Below are 22,627 nucleotides of genomic sequence, written 5' to 3'. Positions count from 1 at the left end.
AAGTGTACTGCACAGTGGCACTAAATAAGTCACATTGTTGTACAACCATCACCACCATCTAGCTCCAGAACTTTTTCACCTTCCCCAACTGAAACTCTGAACCCATTAAGCACTAATTCTCCCCTCCTCTCTCCAGCCCCTGGCGACCACCATTCTACTTTTTGTCTCTATGAATTTGACTACTCTAGGTACTTCAGAGAAGTGTCCTTTTGTGCCCGGCTTCTTTCACTCAGCACAACGTCCTCAAGGTCCATCTGTGGTGTAGCATGTGTCAGAGTCTCCCTCCTCCTAAGGCTGAATAGGTCTGCTTGATTCTCGTGTCATGAAGGACTCAGGCACCAAATACCTAGCTACCCAAAAATCCCAGCGGATCTAACTCCCAACATGTCATTTAGTCTGCCTGCTAAAGGAAAACAGTGATTCAGAAGGACCTAGAGACCACTGATCCTCAAAGCCTGTTCCTGTGTTGGAATGAAATAAGGGGCTTGCTAAAGTTTAGACTCCTAGGCCCCTCCCCAGAACCACTGAATCAGAATCCCTGGGGCTGAGCCTGGCGATCTGCACTTGGAAGCTCCCCAGGTGATTGCAATGCATGGTGCAGTTTCAGGATCACTGTCTAGACTGAATACCACGGTGGGGGAATTGTACAGATAGGTTTATGTTCCTGTTGGTTAGCAAGCAACAAAGCAAATCAAATACATTTAAAGTAGTATTAGTTCCTTTTATTCCAAAAAGTTACCAATAGATATTTAGGTGGTGCATCACAGGTCGAGGAAACAGAACTGAAACATGCTTATTTGAAGATGGATTTTAAAACTCACCCGAGCCCCCTGCTTTTGCCCATGCTGGGCCATGGCCCTGGCGAACCCTTCCTCTGTGGTCTAGACTGAGTCTAGAAAGCCAGCCCAAACCCTAGCCATTCTTCAAAACATCTGGGCCAACTTTGATTAAGTTAGACATTAGTTAATTTTAAGCTCCGGTTTTTTTCACCTGTAAGATCGGGTTGTTGAGTGATTACATGAGAAAATGCTTTTATCCATACGGCATTGAGACTTTGTTAATTTTCAGCAAATTTGAGCTGTGGTTACTCTGGTTTCCTCAACTGCTCCCCATCCTGAGTTCCCTTGCCTGTGCTGCCTATGGCACCACTTCACATAGGGTATTAAAATCAGAGGGATGGGCCGGTCTCTCTCATTAGATTATATATTCTCTAACCATAGGAACCATGTCTTCATCATGGTCACACAAGATCGTGGTAAACAATGTGGGCCTTGGACCCAGACTGCCTGGGACCTTCCTGGCTCCATCACTTACTAGTTCTGTGACCTCGGGCAAATTATTTCACCTCTCTGTGCCTCGTTTCCTCATCTGTAATAATAGTGTTTTAGCGCTACCCTAGGGCTGATAATAGTATCCACAGGCCTCAAGAGCTGCAGAGTTATATACATGAAGCATTTAGAATCACCTTGGCACCTAGAAAGCTGTCCAAAATGCTATCTACTGGTTATTTTAAAAATCTTTGCATCCAGTGCCTGGCATACAGTGGGGATGCAAGAAATATTTGTGGGAGAAGCACAGTCTGCAGTTATAGAAGGAAATAAAATTATTTAGGGTGAAGGCGACAGTGCACTGATGCTTGAACCAAGTGAGAGAATCAGTGCTCAGAAGTAGATAACAGAAGATACCAAGGGAACAAAAACACTGCTCATACGCGAGCAATAGAGCAGCAGACTCACAGAAGCCCAGTGGCCTTCCTTTTCTACCGGCAGGTCTTAAAGATTCCAGCTTGCTCCTAAATTGAATCTATGATGTTAATCACAGGCACTCCCCAGCTCAGGAAAGTCCAGTACATACCCATGCTGGCTGGGATAACGCAGGGGACACATTTGTACCCAGAAGGATGAGAATAATGAATTTTTCCAAAGGTTCTATTAGAGGGTGGTTAGGTTCCCAGGAACACTAGAGGTTAGCTACACTGTGCTAAGTAGGCCTGTGAAAGAAGCGATCCCTTAGAACAAGGTTGAAAACCAGTGGGCCTCAGACTGAATGTGGTGCTCAGCTGCTGTTTTGTTTGGTCTGCATAGCAGTTTGTCTGTTTTAAGACAGGGTCTCACTCTGTCATGTGGGCTGGAGTGCAGTGGGGTGATTATGGCTCACTGCAGCCTTGACCTCCCTGGCTTAAGCAATTCTCCTGCCTCAGCCTCCCAAGTAGCTGGGATCACAGGTGTTCGTCAGCATGCCTGGCTAATTTAAAAAAAATTTTTTATAGAGATGGGTCCAGTGTTGCCCAGGCTGGTCTCAAACTGCTGGGCTCAGGTGATCCTCCTGCCTCGGCCTCCCAAAGGGCTGGGATTACAGGTGTGAGCCACCGTGCCTGGCCTATATGGTGTTTTTAAAACTCTGAGCGGACTGTGTTTGGTCTGGACGTGCACCGTTCAGTTCTTACAGACAGCCCAGTTCATAGATGCATCCACCTGGTGCCCAGTGCTGGGTAGAGACACAACAGCTCGGACTCAGCCTTTGAGACCAAGCTCTGTGTCCTCTGAGAAGCAGTCCCTGCTCTCCTGGGCTCCTACAGGAGTCCTACAACCCTGCTGGGCTGTCAGCTGTAAGGGTGGGCCTTCTTACCTGCTGGTCACAGCCCAGAACAGTGCTGACCAGGAGACGGTCTCAGTCAATGCTTCTGAAAGGACTGAATGTTTTCTGTGAAAAAAATCTGTTCAAAATTCCCAACATTGGCTTTAAACAATCTTTTGGAATACATCTCTCTGGACATTGAGAGTACACTGAACATCTTGGAATTTTACAAGACACTTCAAAGACAAAAGTAAAAAATGGATTGGTGAGTAATTATGGAGTGTCTAGGATGTGGTTGGAACTGTCACCGAGGGACACACTTCTTTTTTTTGAGATAGAGTCTGGCTCTGTCACCCAGGCTGGAGTGCAGTGGTGCGATCTCGGCTCATTGCAAGCTCCTCCTCCTGGGTTCACGCTATTCTCCTGCCTCAGCCTCCCGAGTAGCTGGGACTACGAGTAGCTGGGACTACAGGCGCCCGCCACCACGCCCAGCTAATTTTTTATTTTTTGTATTTTCAGTAGAGATGGGGTTTCACCGTGTTAGCCAGGATGGTCTCGATCTCCTGGCCTCGTGATCTGTCCGCCTCGCCCTCCCAAAGTGCTGGGATTACAGGCGTGAGCCACTGCGCCTGGCCTGAGGGACACACTTCTATAAGCCCCAAACTAGAAGCAATCCCAATGTCCCTCAACGGGACGGGATGGATACACTGTGGCACAACTATTCAGTGGAATACCACTCAGCCGTGAAGAGGAATGAACTGCTGACCTGTGCATGGCTGAACCTCAGACACATTATGCTGAGTGAAAGAAGCCAGACACCAGAGAGTGCTTTCTGGGGGATTCCATTCCTATGAGATTTCAGAAGAGGCAAAGCTAAACTATAGTGACAGAAAGCAGGCAGTGGCCGCCTGTAACAGGAGCCCGGCTGGTGAGTGGAACGGACAAACAGGGAGCGTCTCAGGCTGATGGAAAGTTTCTATATCTTGATGATGGCCATAGTCACATGAGTATGCAAATATGTCAAATTCACCAAACTGTACAATTAGATAGAATAGATGCATTTTTCACGGCTGTAATCCCAGCATTTTGGGAGGCCAAGGCAGGTGGATCGCCTGAGGTCAGGAGTTCGAGACCAGCCTGGCCAACTTGGTGAAACCCTGTCTCTACTAAAAATACAAAAATTAGCCAGGCTAACTTTTGGCAGGTAACTGTAATCCCAGCTACTCGGTAGGCTGAGGCAGGAGAATTGCTTCAATCCGGGAGGCGGAGGCTGCAGTGAGCCGAGACTGTGCCACCGTACTCCAGCGTGGGTGACAGAGAGGGACTCCGTCTCAAAAAAAAAAAAAAACGGTGCATTTAATCATATGTTATACTTCAACAAAAATGACTTAAAAAGCAAAAGTAAATAGGAAGAAAAGAAAGAAAAATCCCAAGGCTGCTAAACTTGTTTAAAGATACACATCTCCACAAACTGCTGAATGGACCAGGAAGTTGAAATCTGTTCATCAAGGGGCTACTACCCAAGCTGGCTGTATATGGAGGTGAACGAAGCTAAAGCTAAAGTAGAAGCCTTAAGCTTTAGAGGAAATCGGCCTTAAGAACCACTCGAAGTGGCTAACCTGTATCCTGCTTTCTGGACAAGGTGATGAAAACCTCTCATGGTGACAGAACAGGAGTGAGAATGCTCCAAGTTTGTGAGAATTGGTTTCGGCTAGGCACAATGCAACATGGCCTGGGGCACAGAACGATCTAGACCTATGTGTGTTTGCACGTACGAGTGTGTGTTGTGGGCGCAGGACTCAACATAATCATAGAACCATCCCACGGTGCTCAGTATATTTTCAGCACTTATTCATGCAATTAATAGAAATTTCAATTCTTTAAGACCTTCCAGTGAAACTTGTATTAGTCTGGAACAAAAAAGAGATGTAATCAGTCCAGTTGTTTCAAAATATAGTTTCTTTCTTTGCCAAAGGACCCAAAAGCTACACAGCTTGGGGAACTAGGAGTAAGAATTTGTCCTGTGGAAGATCCCAGATTGGCATTCCTGGCTCCATGTTCCGGGAACAAAAGGAGGGGAGAGGAAGGAAGGAGCCCCTTCTACCCAATCAAGGGCTTCCCGTCACAGCCCCTGTGGAAACTGTGGTCCTCCATCCTGGCCGGAGAAAGAGCCACCAGGAAATGGCATAAGGGGTGAGAACAGTTGCTCCCTGGCTCAGGTAAATATAGCACGGGGGTCCCTAAGGAAGCAAATTTGGTAGTCTATTTTTAATAGAACAAGAGAAAAATAATGCTTACATTTCTTTTCAGAGCCAAGTTTCTAATTCTGAGTTTTAAACAAGATGTGTGTCTATGGCCAGGCGTGGTGGCTCAGACCTGTAATCCCAGCACTTTGGGAGGCCAAGGCAAGAGGATCACTTGAGCTCAGGAGTTCGAGACCAGCCTGGGCGAGTGAGGCCTTGTCTCTACTTAAATAAAAAAAACAAAGAAAGATGTGTTAACGAAAGGATGCAAGGCAATGGAGGGCAGGCAGAAATGCAGCCGGGCTCCCCCTGCCATGTCCCTCCTCCCACTCCTGGGGTGGGCGGGACCACTTGCCCGGTGGTGGTGACAGAACACTGCCTAAGACTCTGCTCAAACCTCTCCTCTTTTCGAGGCCCTGCCCGCCCCTCCCAGAGTTAGCAGCTCCAGTTCCATGTGGGCATTCCTACCCCTGCCCCCAGCACTTTCTGTGTGGCTCTGTCTGTGCAACCCCAGGCTCTCCTGGCTGCATGTTCACCTTTGTGTCCCTCCAGCACCCGTGCAGTGAGCGTCCAGCACGAGGCAGGCACCAAGAGTGCCTTCTTGTCCCCAGGTTCCATCTTCACCAATCCAGCCCTCAGACGATCCCCACCCCTTCTCAGAACTCAGAGATGATCTCCAAAACTGTGAGTGTCCCTGATTACTTCTAGAATAAATGTTTACAGAACAAATTCTCCATGACTAGCCTCTGCCTCAACTCTCAACCTTTGCTCATAGTCTGTCTCTTACTAAGCCCCACCCTCTCCACTGCACAAACCACACTGGGCTCTTTGCTGTTCCCCAGTAGCATCCTGTACTTCCCTGTCTCCACACCCTTGCTCAGGCTTTTCTTTCTGTCTGGAATGCCCTTTCCTCTTCTCCATCTACAGCCACTCATCCCTCTGGGGCACCTTCCTCCGGGTGGCCTTCCCCCATCCAGTGGAACAGAACCGCCTTTCCTGTTTCCTCCTGATGGGATCTGTAGCAGCCTGAGAGCAGGGCCAAGTCTTCACTGTGTCTGTAACCCAAAGGCCCACTGCAGATGGCCTCACACTATCAAATCAGGTTCCCAGGGATAGAGTCTTATAGCTTTAATGAATTTTCTTCACAGCACTTATACTCTGAAATGGTATATACATTTGCTGACTATAAGACAGAAATTCTGAGGGCAGAGACTCCACTCCTTATTCTATTCACCACTATACACCCCGGAATTACTACTGAACACAGTAGGTGTTCAATACACTGGTTTATTCCTCCAAAAATTAAAAATGGAACTATCATATCATCCAGCAATCCCACTTTGGATATTTGTCCAAAAGAACTGAAATCAGGACTTTGAAGAGATATCTGCACACGCATGTTCACTGCAGCATTATTGGCATCATTTCTTTATCCATTCATTCACTGATGGATGCTTAATGGCAATAGCCAAGAGGCAGAAATAAGAAAAGCATCCATCAATGAATGAATGGATAGAGAAAATGTGGTGTACACATCCAATGGAATACTATTCAGCCTTAAAAAAAAATTCTGCAATATGCAACAACATGGATGGCCCTTGAAGAAAAAAACATGCTAAGTGAAATAAGCCCATCACAGAAGGACAAACATACATAATTCCACTTGTATAAGATATGTAAAATAGTAAAACTCACAAAATCAGAGAGGGGAACCGTGACTGCCAGAGGCTGTGGGGAGAAGGAAATGGGGCTTTGCTAATCAACCGGCATAAAATTTCAGTTAGGCAAGATGAATAAGTTCTAGAGATCTGTGGAACCACACTGTGCCTATAGCCACATTGTGCTTGTAATGGGTGCTTAAAAATGTGTAAAGAGGGTAGATTTCGTAAAATACAGTAAAATTGGTTTAATCAAGTGAATTCACTTGAACAAGAAATGTAACTGATTTTTAGCAATTTGGCAGGTTTAGTTGCTTAAATAATGGTATGCATTTGTAAAAAAGGGTTGTTACTAACTAGGGAAAGTGTAAATCATCTCAAAGTAAACATCTACTATCTGGGATCGCTCAGGTATTATAAATACACTTCGAAAAGAGCCCCCTTAGTTAATAATAACAGCCACTTCAGGGCAAGGAGTCTCTGCATTGTTTCCAGGCTGAGTTTACTCTGCAACTAGAAAAGTCTGCTTCTGAAAATGTCATCGTGGCAGAGAGCAAAGTGATAGCTCTGAATCAACACCTGCAGCAAATATTTACTTAGCTCTTACTACATTCCTGCACTGCCGTGTGAGCTCCACATCACTACAATCTTGCAATCCTTGCAACAACCCCATGAAGTAAGTACTTTTATTACCGCCATTTTACAGGGGAGGAAAAAAGACTCAGAGAGGTTAAATAACCGACCCAAGGCACACAGCTGTTTCTCAGGGGAGCCCGGATTCAAACCCAGGGACTCGGATCCTAGAGCCTGTGCTTTCACCCACTGCGCTGCACCATATGTGCACCAGGATGGTAGAATCAGAGGTGAGTGTACTTTATTTTTTCCTTTTTGATTTGTGGTTTTCTAAGTGTTCTACAATGAATATATATTATTTTTATATCAAGAAAACAAATACGCATATTGTAAAAATTATTGGCCCACTTGCATTATTATTGAGGAGGTTGTTCTTTTTCTTCTACAATGGCACTTTTGGTGAAGGTCTGGATTCCAGCACTTTCCTGCCAGAGGCTATGCTGGGTGTGCCAAGCACCACCCTGAGGGGGAAGCAGTATCTCAGCAACTACACCCCCGAGGAAGAGGCAGTCCCCAAACAGCGGGAGCAGTGGGAACTGCTGATGACCAAATAAGCCACAGAATGAATGGCTCTGCTCCACTGGCCTTCTCTCCTCCCTGCCCCCTTCTCCGCAGCTGACCAGACAGACGCAGGGCAGTGGCAGGGAGGGGCTGATACAAGTTCCCAAGCTCCGTTTGGAGAGGCTGGATGTGAGTTCACCTCGAACCTTTCAGCTGGTAATGGCCACCTCTTGGAGAATGTAACTGGCTACCAGAAAACCCTGGAGGTTGTCTCCCAGTACCTAGCCTGAAGTGGGTGTGGCCACGGAACCTACCAAAATTTAAATAAAAGCAAGAACCAGGCGTGCCCAGGGATGGTGTTGTGCTGTTTATCCGCTCTCTGCTCTTCCCACTCCTCCTTCCTTTGGGATTTTGCCCAAGACTCTGTAAATTAATTTTTCTGTGCCTGTTTCCTCATAAAATAAACAAGCTAACCTCACAGCCTGTCCCTCCTTCCTCTGGGGGATGCTGTGACAATAACAGATGGATGAGCCACATGTCCCTGAAGGCCCCTCCAGGGCAAGGGCGGGAGAGCCCCACATCACAGGTTCGTGCCACGCCACAGACATGGGAACAGAGGAAGGTTCCACGCCAGAACTCGGCCCACTGAACGCTGCTGCTTCTGGGCATGTGACCAAGTGAAAGGGAAAATTGGGTTTCGCATCTCACTTTCCATCTCAGATTAAATACCAGATGAAGAAGCAGGCCCATTTAAAGAAGGCTGAGCCCTGGAGAAAGACAGCAACACGGTATCATCAGTCATTTTAGGCTCTTTGCTGGAGAGGGAAGTTGGTAAAAAACCTACCAAGAAAATCCTGTAAGTCCTGGAGCCTGGCTTAACAGTTTCATTCTGCTGGGCCTCAGCTTCTATACCTGTGAGTCAGATGATCAATAAGGATTCTTTCTAGATCTTACATTTTAGCTATATAGGGTGGTTCCAAACAGTAAGCTTCTTTGAAATAAAAAGCCAAATTCCCAGGAAAATCGATTTAGCTCAGCGTCTGTATAGTACAGACACGAACTAGTTACAGTGCCAGCCTAAGATGACCCTTCAGATGGCTACAGTAGACCCTTCAGATGGCTACAGTAGACCCTTCAGATGGCTACAGGAATAATGAATGAACAACTCTAAATGACACAATTATCAAACAGTAAGTTTCATTTTATTACATCCCTTCCACTGGATTCATGTGCTATAGCATTTGGGCCAATTTGAATGTCCTTGAATGTTTCTATAGGTGTAATTAGTTGCCCTAAAGTTTAACTGATTGTCATCCAATTCCAAACAACTCTATACTGAAAGAAACTATCCGAGGAAGGGTTATGGAATATATGACTTCCAAGGATGCTTAAGAAGTCACCCTATCTAACCTTCTGATATTATTACATATTAGGATGAACAGATCCAGGAATCCCGTGTCACGCACAAGGAAACTGTCCATTCCTCATTTTTCAAGTGGGCTTTGTGTATAAGTCAGGCAAGAAAGTCTCATACAATATGTCTATAAATCAGACGGAGTTGGCTTGGCAAATATTACTTGCACTGAATTTTCTTGAGGCAAAATGCCAACAGACTCCACCCAAATGTGGTGAGGTCAAACATTTATTTATAAACAAGGCTTTGACGATGACAATACATCTTGTCATTCTGTGGTTCAGAAGGGCTAAGGTAATGTTTCTTCAGGTTACAGTTTTCTAAAGAGAAATGTTAAACCAAGGGGATGACAACTGGGGTCAAAAAGGGCTAGAAAGCGACTTCTGACCTGAAGACCCCACCCCTCACCCTGCCCTGTTCCTCTTTTCAAACATCTTGGCATTGCACAAGTGTCCTGCATGCCTGTGGACAACAGCCAGCCCTGCAGACCAGCTCTAGCAATTAAGTTATCAGCTAACCAGCTCCTCAAGCCAAACTATTACTCAGAGACAGTTATTTCTGGGCTTACGTCACAGATGGAAAGACCCAGTCAGTGGGAACCATGGGAATCCACATGGGGCTGCTTATAAAAAAATGACTCACTTATTTGCTAAAAGTAGTCCATGTAGTTACCAAGAGTATTTCAAAATAGTCAAATACCTCCAGAAAAGGAAATACTTTAAAAATGTATACATGAAAAGATGCTCAACCACACTAACCATGAGGAATGAAAATTAGAATTATAATGAGACGGTGGGCATGTAAACAGGCATGCCTTCTACAGTGGCATTTTTGGCACCAGCTAACATAATAAAAAGACCGCAGTTCCTTTTGATTCCAAAATTCCACTTCTAGGAATGCATCTTAGAGTTACATCTGCACATTTTTTGGATTAGTCTCTATTTCATTTATTTTTTTACATTGATAAAGAAAAATTGTATATATTTATCATGTCCAACATGTTGTTTTGCAATATGTATACACTGAGGCTGGGTGCAGTGACTTATGCCCGCAATCCCACCACTTTGGGAGGCTGAGGCAGGTGAATCACTTGAGCCTAGGAGTTTGAGACCAGCCTGGGCAACAAGGTGAAACCCCATCTCTACAAAAAATGCAAAACATTAGCTGGGCATGGTGGTGCATGCCTATAGTCCCAGCTACTCAAAAGGCTGAGGTGGGAGGATCACTTGAACCCAGGAGGTCAAGGCTGCAGTGAGCTGTGATCGTGCCACTGCACTTCAGCCTGGGTGACACAGCTTCGAGATCCTGTCTCAAAATAAAATAAAACGTAAAATAAAGTAAAATTAAAACAAAACAAAATAAAATATGCATTCATTGTGAAATGGCTAAATTGACAATGCAATTAGCATATGCATTACTTCACATACTTGTTTTGTTGCGGTAAGAACACTTAAAATCTACTCAGCAATTTTTTTTTTTTTTTTGAGACGGAGTCTAGCTCTGTCACCCAGGCTGGAATGCAGTGGCGCAATCTCGGCTCACTGCAACCTCCACCTCCCAGGTTCAAGTGATTCTCCTGCCTCAGCCTCCTGAGTAGCTGGGATTATAGGTGCATGCCATCATGCCTGGCTAATTTTTGTATTTTTAGTAGAGATGGGGTTTCACCATGTTGGTCAGGCTGGTCTCGAACTCTTGACCTTGTGATCCACCCACCTCAGCCTCCCAAAGTGCTGGGATTACAGGTGTGAGCCGCTGTGCCCAGCCAGCAATTTCTTTTTTTTAAGCTCCTCCCTACTCAGCAATTTTCAAGATATATTTGCACGTTATTGTGCCAACTGTATATACTTGCACTGTACATGCTCAACTGTCTAAATCCACTGTGGCATTGTTTGTAACAGCAAAAGATTAGGAACAGCCTGAATGTCACCCACCAAAAGGATGGCACCTATTAATTCTGGTCCATCTATATGATGGACTGTGGGAGGCAGCTCCAAAGTACAGACATGGACAAGCTCCAGGATTTACTATAAGTGGGAAAATCACGACACAGGGCAGTGGAGCGAATCCCGCCAGGGCTCCACGTGAGTGGGCGGCTGAGCTGGGAGGAGCCCCAGGGTCTGCAGACAGGGTCTGCTCTGGGAGAGGAACTGGGGGATATGGGTGGTACAGACATTCTTTACTATCTTTTTGTAGCCTTTTGTCCTAAGCACATACACACCCACCCACCGCAGGGTGCTTCAGAAAGGTGAAACGCTGCATACATGGTCTGATTTGTGCTTTGCATCCCTATTTGGATTCCAATGGGAAGCGATTTTGAGAAAGAGACTAAGATTACAGGTGGATGGAGGTTTCTTGAGGAAACTGCATCAGGGCACATGTAAGAAATGTCCCTAGATACAAGAAAGAGGATTATGGCAAAAAGAATTGAAGGAGTGCCAGAAGCCGGGCCCCTCAGCCACAGAACACCGCTCCCGGGTCATTCTCTTCAGCAGGTTTCCCAGCTCCAGCACTTGTCTGCACTCTCGTGGCTTTCCATAGCTCTACGGTCAGGCCCAAATACTTCATGCACCCTCACCGCCCCTGCTTTGGATCTCTGGAAGAGCAAGGCCCTTGTCTGAGTCCCAGGACTCGGCCATCCTCTGCCCTCCCCTGGGAAATGCTGAGCGCTTGGCCGAGCGGGCCCTCTGAGCTGGGTCCCTCTATTCTGGGACCACCCTAGTTCTATAAAATGAATCATGACCGCCCCTATCACCAGTTATTAATCATGATCCATGTTAAATGGTTTACACATGTTATCTTCAAAACAACCCTGGGAAGGAAAATTCCCTTACTTTATAAAAGCGGAAAGAGGCTCACAGGGCCCCATGCTGGGACTCGAGCTCAGGTCAGCCTCCTCCAGGGCCCACAGGAGTGTGCCTGCATCTCCCCACCTCCTCCGTCTTTCTAAGGAAAACACAGACGCTCCCTGAAAGCCTTGTTATTTTCAGCATTTCCACATCCACAGGCTTGTTTGGATGCTTGAGATGCCTGCTTGCCGGGCACAGGTACATGAAACCTGAATTCAAGCCACACGTGTATCCTGGGGAGGGCCTTTTGCTGTTTCCCTCTCACTCTGCGCTTCATAGATAACAGGAACGGCTGATATCTATGGAGTGCTTAGATATGATCACAGATCATTCAGATTCTCGTAAGATCCCACTGTACGAGAGAAAGTACTTTCCCCTGTTTTAGAGCAGGGGAAAATGAAGCTCAAAGAGGTGAAGTCACTCGCCCAGGTCGCCCAGCTGGCAAGGGAAAGAGCCGGGGACAGGGAGAAACATGCCCGGCCAGTGTTTCTCGGCATGGACTGCCTGCTGCCTCTCTTCCACCTAGAATCCTGCATTTATAATCTTTCCCTCCCACCTTCTAGGCTGGGGGTTCCCCACTGGTGCACAGTGATTAGGAGGGAGAGAGGCTTTACCACCTCTAGCAACAGGGATTGAGGCTGTGTAACAGGAATGTCCCCATAACATCAGGGAACGTTATTAAACGTTTCAAAGTGTACCTGAAAACTTAAAAAAAATTCCTTCTTTATTTTCATTAGGGGTTCCTAAAAATCCTAGCTTCCGAAGTAGGCTAGGTGGGGGTGCTCCTGCAAGCAGTGAGACACAGACAGAGGACCCAGCATCAGGCCTCACGCCCTCCCTGTCAGACGCCCATGAGGCCGACCAGGTCACTTGGTGACTCCTGCGGGACAGTCACATCTGCTTCCTTCCAAAGCCCTGCCCTGGGAGGAGGCTGGTTAGTCACAGAGCCTGCCCCACCCCGTCGTCTCTCTCACTCAAGTCTCCCCTCTGTTCTCTGAGAGGGCAGCCTTCACCCTGGGGCATACGGAGATGCAGGACAAAGCCCAGGTTGGTTTCAGTAGGTTCTCCAAGTTTGCCAGCCCCTTCTTTCACTTGTTTTGGGGATGGCAGGGTATGTAGGAGGGGACAGGCTCAGGCTCAGGAGTGGTGGCTCAGCCCTAACCCAGATTCCTCAAAATGGGGACCCCCTGTATCAGAACCCTCTGGACCCTGCCCAGATGCCCCTGAACCGTGTGCCAGGAAGTAGTTTTTTTTTTTTTTTTTAATAAATAAATGGCGTCTTGCTCTGTTACCCAGGCTGGAGTACAGTGGCACAATTATAGCTCACTGCAGCCTCAAACTACTGGGCTCAAGAATCTCTTGCCTCGGCCTCCCAAGGAGATAGGACTATGAGAACACACCACCACACCCAACTAATTTATTTTATTTTTTGTAGAGATTGGGTCTCCCTATGCTGCTCAGGCTGGTCTGGAACTCCTGCCCTCAAGTGATCCTCTCGACTTGGCCTCAAGTTCTAGGATTACAAGTGTGAGTCCCTCTGCCTGGCTGAAGCAGCATTTTAACAGCTCCCCAGGTGATAACTGTCTGTGGACCCTGGGGCTCACTGCGCTAGTCTTCCGAGCATCTTTTGCAGCTGTGTGGACTCCAGAGCAGGAGGGAGCAGCAGGGAGAGGCTGGCCTAGAACACATATGCCACACATATGACACAGAAGGAAAGGACAGCAATTGCATGGCCCAAGGAAAGAGAAAAACCAGCAACCAAACACGCCCAGAGAACTGAGTGGCAGGCCCAGGGCTGTTCCTGCCCAGTACAGGAAGACCTGGACATTCCTAATAATTCTAGGTAATCAACAGAAGATTGAAAAAGACAATCCTTCAGTGGCTTCCTGGTACTCTCAGAGAAAAATCTATGCACTTCCCCAGGGCCTACGGCACACAGCAGGTGGCGGGGGGGCCTCCTGATCTCATCACCCACCACTTCCTGGCTGCTCCCTAGCCTCTGCCTTCCCGAACCTGCCAGGTCTCACCTACTGTCTACCTTTGCCAACGCAGCTCCTCCCACTGCAGAGCTCTTCCCCCAGTTCTCTGCCAGGCAAACCCTCCATTCTTTACGTCCAGCCTAAATGCCACCTCCTCAGAGAGCCCTCCCTGACTGCCCACCCCTTGCTGTGGGACACGTTTTTGTTTCAATTGCATTTGTTTTGTGTTTTGGCTCCTCTATCTCCCCTAGTATATGCTTCATGAAGGCAGCCATGAGGTCTCACTGTTGCTGTGAAACCTAAGGCACCTGGTACCTGACACATAGTAGGTGCTTAAGAAATTGACCAGGGGGCACAGCAGAGTGGGGTGCACAGCAGACATTCAACATAAGAAAAGCTCTTTCCCCTTTCCACTATCCTAGGAGTGAGAATGCAGGGTAGTGTATACTCTTTTCCAAGCAAAATATATCATCAAAAATTGCTAAAGGAAAAAAATGGAAGATTTGATGTTGTTGGGGGAAAGCATCAATTACATTTTCTCATGGGGTTTGCTGCCTTCTCCATGTGTGTGACTGGCAGCTGTATTTTGCCCTGGTTTGCATCCACGTCTCTTGTGGTTAAGAGCATGCACTCTGGAACCAGACTGCCTGGTTTGAATCCCACTCAATCACTTATTGGCTATTTTGGTCATCAGCCACCTTAAAATGTAGTGGCTTAAACAATAACTTCTATTTTCTCTGGTGGTTCTGTGGGTTGACTGGGCTCAGTTGGGTTCTTGCTTGGGGTCTGTCAGAAGGTGATAGTCAAACAGCGGTTGGGGCTGGAGTCACCTGACAGCTCAACTGAGCTGGTTCTGTGATGGCCCCTTCATTCACATCTCAGCTGGACCAGTCAAAGAGGCTGCCTGGGCCTCTTGGCCTCTCCCTGTGACTAGCTTGGGCTTCCCTCACAGAATGGCGGTCTCAGTCACAGTATGACAACTACTAAGAGTAGTCGGACTTTTTAGATGGCATTCGGCTTCCCACAGAATGAACATTTGAAGAGATTTAGGTGGAACCTGCAGGGCTTCTTATGACCTAGCCTTAGGAAATAATGAAGTATCACTTCTGCAGAATTCTACTGATCAAAAGTGAGTTAGAAGGTCAATCCAGACTCATGGAGAGAAGACTCCCAAGGCACGAATGCTGGGAGGCACAGGTCTTGGCGTGGTGGTGGAAGGAGGCAGCATCTTTGAAGACAAGCTACCATACTTGCTACATGATTGTCAGCAAATTACTTAAGCTCTCTGTGCCTCAGTCTTCTCTTCTATAAAATGGGATAATTGCTCCTACCCCACAGAGCTTTTGTGAGGAGCAAATGAGTTAATAATATGTGGAAAGCACTTAACAATGCACTATGAGAGTATTAGCTATTATTATTATTACTCAAAAGAGTAAGGAGCAAATGTTTTTCTCTGATTAATCTCTGTATCCCAATGTCTGAGATATCCTGTGAAATGTTTTATATCATAAACATAAATATGAAATGCTCTATATGCAAAGTAAGTGAAGTGTCCCTCTCCCCATCCAATAAACTTTTTTGTTTTTCATGTAAAAGTCAAGGTTTCAAGTTTAGATAAAAACAGTCATTTCTCACAATCAGTAATGCATTTGATATATTAACAAAAACTCAAAATAGCTGCCAGGGCTGGTGAATGCTGTTGTGAGTCACAGTGGCGATATGCTCACATCAGGGCCGGAAGCAGTAACACTTGTGGTGTGGAATTTCCCGTGGCACCAGCGGAAAAGGAGTCTGGACGCGTTTGTCAAAACTTCCCCGAAACAAAAAGAAATCAGGATTTCCTGCTAGAGGCCCAAGTGGCTAGTGATGTTCCAGGACCTCCCAACCCAACCTCAGACTGGCCTTAGCCCTGGCTAGAAAACAGGATCTGCCAACAAATCATCAGGGCTGGGCCCCCGCCTCCAGGGATGGACACTTTTCTGTCACTGCCAAATCCAGACGAAGCTCAGAGTCAGGTCACTGAATGCAAACTCTAAATAAAAAAATGGCTTCATGATCCGTGCCTGTGGCTGCATGTTCTATTCTACAGAATTCCCTACCACGTCCTCCCATACCTCCTACCCCTCAGTATTCCACGTGGCCTTCAGGACAAATTTGAGTCTCCTGCCACATGCGCCCACCTGCCATGGACCCATGTTCTAGCCACATGCACAGCTCCCGTTCCTCCAAGGGCCCTGAGCTCACATATCTCTCTCTGTTCTTTCACACACTCTTTCTGCCGTCTAGAAGAGATATCAACAGGAAGGGCAGCCACAGTTATCTCTCCCTCGACTCAGTGCTAAGCAGAGGCTGTGGTAAGAGTGTCATGTCTTCATCTCACTTTGTCTGCACGCTGGCCCACAGCACCCCGCCTTGGCTGGCTAGAGAGCTCGCCCATCTCGCCAGCCAGGCTCTGATCAACAGCCTTTCAGAAGGACAGACACATAGACCAATGGAAGGGAACTGAGGGTTCTTGGTCTTTTAGGAAAAAAGACTCATTTCTTTTTTGTATATGTGTGTGTTTCCGTCTCAAATCCTTCTTGTTACCAAAGCCTGAGATGAGAGGGGAAGTCATTCTTATCTGGACATCTCTAAGTGTTCTCTCTCCTTTGCCGAGCAAGCTTCAAAATCCGGTCTTTTGTCTTCAAAGTTCAAAAGTGGATGCATTTGTACTTCCCTGATTGTGGTCTGCTGGTGCCTTTTTCATTTTTTTCTGCACCCCTCTTAGTCACAGCTTGGATGTTCAGGCCCCGTTTCCTAGCTCTGTTGATTCTTTTGAGATATGGGTTGAGTAAACCTTATCCAAAAAGGTTGGGACCGGAAGTGTTTTGGATTTCAGATTTTCTGATTGGGAAATATCTGCATATATATGCATATATATATATATATAGAGAGAGAGAGAGAGAGAGAGAGAGATCTCGGGAAGGGAACCCAAGCCTAAACAGTAAATTCATTTATGTTTCATAGACATCCTACACAGATGGCCTCAAGGTAATTTTATAGAACATTTAAAATAATTTTGTGCATGAAACAAAGTTTGGATTGTGCCCCGTCACATGAGGTCAGGTGTAGAATTTTCCACCTGTGGTATCATGTCAAAAAGTTTTGGATTTTGGAGGATTTTGGATTTTGAATTTTCAGTTTCAAGATGTTCAACCTGTATTGTGTTTGAGCACCTTAGCTATGTTGGCAGACCCTTGAAACAGCCTGTTCCTGTTTATATCACTACCCAGGTGCCTTTTTGATTGTTGAGGGCTTTCCTTAACACCTCCTTAACATTGCCTAGGAGGACTTAAAGATGTTTGTATATAAATGTTAAAATGGTAATCAGTGGTTCTGAAGTTTCTGTTATCGCTTGTCATGTTATCTGAAGTGCAGTTAGATCCTCCCGGTTTCATGTACTATTATTGTCCACTACTTTTACTAGCAGGGCATTTTCTGTCCTTTTATTTTTCATTGTCTTCCCAGTTCTATTCATTGGTTTATAATGAATAGGCTGGGATTAAGAGGCAAGGGCTTAAACATCAGGAAAAGACACTCTCGAATTTTCATTTGACAGCTGTTGTTCCTGAGAGAATAAGTCGATATGTTAGAAAATTTAGATAGAGTTTTTTCCTTCTAGAGTTATTTAAATTTTTAAAAGGGAAAAGCTGTACTATTTTTACTACCAAAATCAAGTCTATTGAAGGCTACACAAAACCTCATATTCTCAAGAAACCATAGGAATAATCTGTGGCTAAAACAGCACCTTGAAAATCCCAAATGCTAAATAGATTGACAAGAATACCAGTTGCTACATTAGAATTTTTCAAAGGATGTTATGATTGGAGTCAGAATCCGGAGGTTTGTACTAAGTAGCTGGGAACACACTTGTGTTCATGCTAACTCTAGAAATAAACCTAGATTATGTTTAGGTTCAGCATGGACTCAACAGTATTCTAGGAAACAGTATTTCAGCGGCCAGCATGATAAGAGGTCGAGTGGGAAGGAAAATGCTATGCGTGTGGATAAAGGTGCTCTTCTCATCGCAGAGTCAAACACCTAGCTGCTATCATCAAGGGCAAGGGATGTTCTGAAGAGTGAACCAACTCAGATTTACCCACACACTTCAAGAAAGCAATTGGGAAACCGCAGGAATCCAAACATTCTTTCATTGGCTACTAAAATACAAGAAAAGAAATCAAGAAAAGTTTGTAGGACTTTTAGGAAGCTATTACTTGATCAGAATATTATTATTACAAATATATCAGAACACTTTTATCCTTGCTTGATGGGAATTCAACACTTCACGTCAGCCAGGAAAGCTACAGGTTAGTAACTAAACTGACCTAGCCTGTTGTCCCTAAAGATTTTCTGCCAATGGCCAGGCATGGTGGCTCACACCTGTAATCCCAGCACTTTGGGAGGCCAAGACGGGCGGATCACACCTGAGGTCAGGAGTTTGAGACCAGTCTGGCCAATATGGTTACCATACTGACTTTCATTTTAACATTTGTATACAAACATCTTTAAGTCCTCCTAGACAATGTTAAGGAAAGCCCTCACGAATCAATATGGTGAAACCCCATCACTTCTAAAAATACAAAAATTAGCCAGGCATGGTGGCGGGCACCTGTAGTCCCAGCTACTCAGGAGGCTGAGGCAGGAGAATCACTTGAACCTGTGAGGCAGAGGCTGCAGTGAGCACTCCATTGCACTCCAGCTTTGGTGACACAGCAAGACTCTGTCTCAAAAAAAATTTCTGTAACCATAATGAATAAGAACATTTGAGGGGTAAGGAGTTTCCATATGGAGCAGTATACTAAAAATTGTTCCAAAATCAATTGCCTCATGGTTATTATACTTTAGGTTTTAGGGTACATGTGCACAATGTGCAGGTTTGTTACATATGTATCCATGTGCCATGTTGATTTCCTGCACCCATTAACTCGTCATTTAGCATTAGGTATATCTCCTAATGCTGTCCCTCCCCCCTCCCCCCACCCCACAACAGTCCCCGGAGTGTGATGTTCCCCTTCCTGTGTCCATGAGTTCTCATTGTTCAATTCCCACCTATGAGTGAGAACATGCGGTGTTTGGTTTTTTGTCCTTGCGATAGTTTACTGAGAATGATGTTTTCCAGTTTCATCCATGTCCCTACAAAGGACACGAACTCATCATTTTTTATGGCTGCATAGTATTCCATGGTGTATATGTGCCACATTTTCTTAATCCAGTCTATCGTTGTTGGACATTTGGGTTGGTTCCAACTCTTTGCTATTGTGAATAGTGCCGCAATAAACATACGTGTGCATGTGTCTTTATAGCAGCATGATTTATAGTCCTTTGGGTATATACCCAGTAATGGGATGGCTGGGTCAAATGGTATTTCTAGTTCGAGATCCCTGAGGAATCGCCACACTGACTTCCACAATGGTTGAACTAGTTTACAGTCCCACCAACAGTGTAAAAGTGTTCCTATTTCTCCACATCCTCTCCAGCACCTGTTGTTTCCTGATTTTTTAATGATGGCCATTCTAACTGGTGTGAGATGGTATCTCACTGTGGTTTTGATTTGCATTTCTCTGATGGCCAGTGATGATGAGCATTTTTTCATGTGTTTTTTGGCTACATAAATGTCTTCTTTTGAGAAGTGTCTGTTCATGTCCTTCGCCCACTTTTTGATGGGGTTGTTTGTTTTTTTCTTGTAAATTTGTTTGAGTTCATTGTAGATTCTGGATATTAGCCCTTTGTCAGATGAGTAGGTTACAAAAATTTTCTCCCATTCTGTAGGTTGCCTGTTCACTCTGATGGTAGTTTCTTTTGCTGTGCAGAAGCTCTTTAGTTTAATTAGATCCCATTTGTCAATTTTGGCTTTTGTTGCCATTGCTTTTGGTGTTTTAGACATGAAGTCCTTGCCCACGCCTATGTCCTGAATGGTATTGCCTAGGTTTTCTTGTAGGATTTTAATGGTTTTAGGTCTAACATTTAAGTCTTTAATCCATCTTGAATTAATTTTTGTATAAGGTGTAAGGAAGGGATCCAGTTTCAGCTTTCTACATATGGCCAGCCAGTTTTCCCAGCACCATTTATTAAATAGGGAATCCTTTCCCCATTTCTTGTTTTTGTCAGGTTTGTCAAAGATCAGATAGTTGTAGATATGCGGCATCATTTCTGAGGGCTCTGTTCTGTTCCATTGATCTATGTCTCTGTTGTGGTAGCAGTACCATGCTGTTTTGGTTACTGTAGCCTTGTAGTATAGTTTGAAGCCAGGTAGCGTGATGCCTCCAGCTTTGTTCTTTTGGCTTAGGATTGACTTGGCGATGCGGGCTCTTTTTTGGTTCCATATGAACTTTAAAGTAGTTTTTTCCAATTCTGTGAAGAAAGTCATTGGTAGCTTGATGGGGATGGCATTGAATCTATAAATTATCTTGGGCAGTATGGCCTTATACAGCTCTTAAACAGGAGATTTAGATGACATTTACTCCCCTGGAATGCTATGTATTTTTTTTTTTTTTTTTAATAAACAGAGATGAGGTCTCACTATGTTGGCCAAGCTGGTCTCGAACTCCTGAACTCAAGGGATCCTCATGCCTTGGCCTCCCAAAGGGCTGGGATTACAGGTGTGAGCCACCGTGTCCAGCCACTCAGCTTTTGAGGATTAATCATCAACTGCACAAAGGGGAAAGGAGGAGCAGTGGACGGCAGTACACCAGCGGCCACCTTTCCTCCTTCCCAGGCACAATGCCCATAACGGAGGCAAAGACCTGCTAATAAAGTCAGTGGGGGATGCTTTAAATATCTTGTGGGGTCACAATTTGTACCCAGTCTATTCTCCCATGTTGACGTTATTATCCCATGTTGACGTTAATTCCTGGCAAAGGTGGGGCTGTGGTCTTATGAAGCTGGTCTTACGAAGCTGGGTGTAGGTGTGAGTATACGTGAGAACATGGCACGGTTTGCAACCGTTTGAGCTGAAGGTGCTTTACAACAGTACGCATTCTTTGGGGTTAATGTGTTGAAAATGTCAGCTGAGTGACTTCCACCACCAGCTGCGCCCCTAACACCGTGTGGAACCGGGCTTGGGAACCATGGCTGTGGCCCATCGTGCTGTCATCGCTTGTGGCTCTGGGTCCTTCCCCACCTGTTGCTGTGTCCGTCAGTGTGGCAGGGACTGTCGACTGGCTGGAACATATATGCTATTACTGTGCATAGGATGTGAGTAAGTACATGCCACAGTAAGTCAGACCAGGATATGAGTCAGATCATATTATAAAGTGATACAAAGAACTGATCTTCAAAGCATTCTGGAAGCATTAATCCATGTGTCAACACTATTGTAAGGGAGCTACAGTTTGAAAGACATGATTACTAAGCAAAGGAGAGACGCGGCAAGACTCAGGTGAACAGAATTGGCTAAAGGCCTACCAATGAAAACAAATGCATATGGTGGGAGCCAAAATCTGGAGGCCTTAAAATTTAGAGGTAAAAAGGAAGAGTTACCAGCACCACATATTTCTCCAGCATATTCAGTCAGAAATGGAGAAGCAGTGAAACATGGGCAGCTCAGAATGGCTGTGGAACATGGGCCTGCTTTATTATCCATACTATCTGCAGAGCAACCTTTCTGGGGCTAAATTAATGGTCCTCAACTGACTCTTAAAAAAAAAATTGATTGGCACTGAGGTATAAAGATACACATAAAAAGACGACCATCCACAGCACTATTTGTAAGCATAAAAATGATTAACAATCATGATGTCCACAAATCAGCAAAATGAACTATATTATGTCACTTTAATGGAACCCAAGCAGCTGTTAAAAGGAATGAAATAATCTGAATATACTGGCATGGAATGATGTCCAAGATAGACTGTTATGAGGAAAAATCAAGTTGTAGAAAATGTGCATGTTAATCCCATTTCTATCAGAAATGTGTTTGCATATGCGCAGGAAAAAGTCTCTAAGAAGTGAGAGAAAACCATTAATAATTGTTAAATGTGACAGTGAGGTTTTTTTTACATTCTTGTATTCATTGACTGAACCCTTTGCCACAAACATCTATACTTTTATAATAGAAAATAAAGCCAACAAGATATTTATGAATAGCATTAACCTGTTTTTTTTTTTTTTTTTTTTTTTCATAATTGCAAGGTTCTTGGAGGCCTAGGAAAGGTGGCCTTAATGGCATTCCATAGCTGGCAAGTCCCTGACTGAAACAGTGAAGGCACAGCAGGCACCCTGGGAGGCCTTGGCTCAGCGCAGCCCCGAGCTCTCTGCGGGGCCCTGGAGCAGCAGAGATGGCAATTCCCAAAATGCCAAGAGAAAGGAGGGCTTATTGGCCTCGGAATCCCTTTCTTGACCCCTGTCATGGGACCCTCGCTGGCCTATGTAACTGCACTTCTGCTTTGTAAGCTATGGGGTGTTCACTGCCTGGTCGTAACCTGCGACCGTGACCCCACACAGGCTTCTGCTCAACCTTGGCATGCCCAGACTTCTCAGCACGGTGCTACCGACTTGCTGTTCAAGTGGTTGTGAAGAGTTCTCAGCCAGAAGTGACGGCAGCAATGCATCTGCTCCATCTCCTCCCTCCCAGCAACCCGCCTTTGTTTCAAGGGCCAGGGCGAGGGAATGACTTGAGCTGCCTCTGGACCTGTGATGGCAGGAACCCATCCTGACCCTCCTGGTCAGGCATTTCCTCTCCGTAAGTCAACTCTGTCCTCTGGTCTGTCCCTGATGCCCCCTTCCTGTAGGACGG

General features: G+C 45.5%; 1 protein-coding gene across 1 annotated transcript in view; it reads right to left on the bottom strand.

The window, feature by feature from the left end:
* Positions 1-22,627, bottom strand: part of EHD4 (EH domain containing 4) — a 77,055-nt gene that overhangs the window by 24,783 nt on the left and 29,645 nt on the right. The window lies entirely within an intron of this gene.

The sequence above is a fragment of the Hylobates moloch genome, unplaced genomic scaffold (genome assembly GCF_009828535.3).
Source record: "Hylobates moloch isolate HMO894 unplaced genomic scaffold, HMol_V3 SCAFFOLD_14, whole genome shotgun sequence".
NCBI lineage: Eukaryota > Metazoa > Chordata > Mammalia > Primates > Hylobatidae > Hylobates > Hylobates moloch.
The sequence above is the reverse complement of the archived record's forward strand: the minus strand, read 5'-3'. Positions and strand labels throughout refer to the sequence as shown.